Source organism: Silene latifolia, chromosome 8 (assembly GCF_048544455.1).
Source record: "Silene latifolia isolate original U9 population chromosome 8, ASM4854445v1, whole genome shotgun sequence".
NCBI lineage: Eukaryota > Viridiplantae > Streptophyta > Magnoliopsida > Caryophyllales > Caryophyllaceae > Silene > Silene latifolia.
Window position 1 is genome coordinate 74,297,153 of NC_133533.1, and position 3,721 is coordinate 74,300,873.

The following is a 3,721-nucleotide window of genomic DNA, read 5'->3' on the forward strand; positions in this document are numbered from 1 at the left end:
TTTGTCTATTTCTACTACTGGCCCCTGGGTGTGTATGGGCGATTTTAACGTGGTCCTTGGTTCTGATGAAAGAAAAGGCAGCTCCCACAAAAATTATGCTGAAATGAAAGAGTTTTCTGACTGTCTGGATACTTGTGGCCTGGTAGATCATCCAGCTACAGGATGTTTCTGTTGGAATATGTGTCCTCCGACAATAATGCGATCACAACTGTCGATCATGATGATCACATGTTTAAATCTCATTTTAAGAATACATGTGGGATGTAATATTTTACAGTCAACTAGTCCACACATATCGGTAATGATTGGCTGACTAGAGTTTGACATTACCTTCGTGCGACGATGGTGATCAGTTTATACCCTTAGGTCATACCTATTGGGAAATACTCTTAATTGATTATTTAATTAATCGTATGCCGATACGAGTTAATTAAATTGCTTAAAATTGACGGATGATTTTGTGAGTAAGATTAACGTGTCTTATTATAATTCGATTAAATTGGATACGGTCTAAGTAATCGAATTTTTTTATTACTTAGATAAAATTATTGTTTACGAAACAATTAAAATTGAAATTGAATGAATAATTTATTATAAATACAAGACGTTGTAATTTATAATTTGATAAACCATTTTGGTACAAGTAATTACGAATTACTGGTCGATATTGTATATGACATATTTTACGAGTATGTTGATTTTTAATATGTTAAAAATACATTACAATTTCACATATCAAGTAACATGTCACATATATCACAATTGACAAATGACAAAAATAAAATGGACCTTCCATTTTATATCAAGTGTTCCGAAATGGGGAGGGTTAGGGGTCTTTAAATTATGTTAATTATTTTTAAGTGGAAAACATAATGATAAAGCCTTGCTTATAGCCTTGCATGCCTATCTTTCTTGGGTAGAAAAACAAGTTCATGCATTGGGCACTCTTCCCCCATCACCACCGGTTTTCCAAGAGGAAAAGTGAGAGTTTTTCCTCTAATTTTATTCACTACTTCAATAACATATTTTCTAGTGTAAGAAAATAGTAATTTCTCTCTACAATTGTGAAAACTTAGAGAAATAAAAATCTCTCAAATTCTTCCTCTCTTGGCCGAAAATTACAAGAGAACAAAATTAATATTTTGTGTCATATTTTAAGTAAAACTTATATTTTTACTAGTTCATAAATATATAAGTTATTAAGAGATTTCTTTGGGTATATGCTTTTGGGAGAGGTTCTAATTTGAACCTTGTTCATCCATTTTAATGAAAGCTCAAGAAATAACAAATAGGTGAATTTGTTGGTGCCCTTTAATTCAAAATCACATAGTAAGATTGATGATTTCTTCTCTTATTTTGTTTTTGTTTGCATGCATAAGATCTAGCATTTATTTTATGACTAAATAAATTATTTCATATATGAATATTTATATCAATGAGATTAATGATTTCTAACAAGCGGTATCATGAGCTTTAGATTGTTTGCATGCAAATCGGTTTATAGTTTTTCCGATTTATAAGATTAACATACAAAACTAATTAATTTGGATTTAGAAAGATAAACCTAAAAATAACTTTGCATGTTAAAAGTTTCTGGTCCTAAGTGATTTTTAGGATATTTTGGTTTATTTATGGATTTTATTGTCCATTTTATATATTATTGGCATTAAAATGTTATTTTTATGATAAAAATGTCATATTTGGATGAAAAATAGTTAAACTTCGAATATTTCAGTGGTTTTTGGATATGTTTTCATATATATTATCTAATGATGGCCTGTAAATTTTCATGATAAAATGAGTTGTTTTACTCAAAATATGGATTTTTTAAAATTAAAATCGTATTTAAATGGGTAAATAGGTTAATATGAGTTATATTTCGAATCTGGTCATGAAAATTTAGTATGTTGTCACATGTAATTTTATAAGATGTGTGTAAAATATTTGGCTATAATGAAGTCTTTATGCATGATTGATGAATTTTTGATGAAAAATCACATAAATAGTGACTATAATTAGTAATAATGCTAAAACATACTTCATGACTAAAGGAAAAATGTCACATATTGTATTTTATCATATATTTCAGATCTAAAATTGAAAGGTTGATGAAAATAATTTTTCTCATATTTTTGTGGTCATATTTGTTAAAACCGATAAACCGCAACATTGTTTTTCTCGATAAATTATCGAAATTTTTAACCTAAGTTTTGAACTTTATGAGTGTCATGGTATTTTTTCCCGAATGTTCATGAGTTTAAATTTCAAATTTCGAAATTATTTAAAAATTTTATAATTTAATTTGAAGTTTATAGCATATTTTTGTATTTTTGGGTCCATTTATGAACAATATAAAGAAATCAAGTTTAATTATTGTCAAAATATTAGTGGAGACTAATTTTGAGTCCTAAGATGGTTACGGTAATTAACTTGTACATAAATATGAATTTATGTAATTATTGTGATTTTAATAAGTTAAATCACGCAAATCCGTAAAAACCGATTGATATACGATATTGGCTCTTAAAAGGCGATTTAGCATAAAATCTAGCATGTTCATACATATTATAATGCTGAATTTTATTTATGATTGTCATATTTTAATTTTATGTAATTTTGAATTATGTAATTTTTACTTAGTATGGCCTTAGTTTTAATTGGTATTACCCGAAATGTATGGAAATATCGATTCGGTTGTAATTATTGTGATCTCGTATCACCGTTTTGTAATTTAATAGATTTATTTTTATTTTTAATTACAAATGTATAATAGGAAATTATGTAATTCATTTTGTAATTTAATTATTTCGGAGTTCCTTGAAGACGGTGCCATTCGAGAAGGCGATCCATCAAAGGAAGTGTTGCCTTAGAATGCGTGCTAAGACCGAAGTTCAAGGGACCAAAGGAGATGGTTTCCGAATTTGTAATAGTTTATTAGATTTACTATTTTAGGAAGGCTATACTAGGATTTTTTATGCTTTGCATTTTATTTATATGTTGCATGCATCGCTAAATCGCCATAACTAAACATGCATTTTAAATCGAGTTTATCGACCGTGTCAATTACAATTATCGTAGTTCACCGCTTTAGTTCACGTAAAACGTGATAGATAATAAATTGACATGACCTCTCGCTAAAAATAAACAATTGAGACTTAGCCTTACCAAAATGTAGAAACCATGAAAACCTATTTCATGAGGGAGTGCGCTCGGCCATACCGGGGTACAAACCTTGTTACGTAGGGGAAGTGGGTGATAAATGTCTATCCACCGAATTCATGTTGATTGATACCGTCGTTTAGTATCAAAAATAATATTTATAACCTAAATACTACTAACAGAAGCTAGTGGCGGTCAGGGTCGAACCACAAGGAGGCGATGCAATTAATAGTTGTTCTATTTAAGTCTAAAGGTAACGGTGTGTGGGGGTTTGATTTGATTTGGTCTATAGCTAAAGGCAATAAAAGAAAAGTGAACTAAATAAACGGATGAAAACAGATATTAAAAGAGTGCAAGGATGGTCGGTTCACTATAGTTTCGGCGGCAGCAAACTAGGTAGGTCTAAAACAATCACGTGAGATGGGAAAATAAGAGGTCCTCTCGGTCCACTCTCACAGGTAGCATCTTTCGATCTCGTTACAGGTCCCTAATATCACTAATACTAACTTTCGTCCTGAAAAGTGACTAAAAAGGCTAAATTAACTAATCTCTCGATCTTATT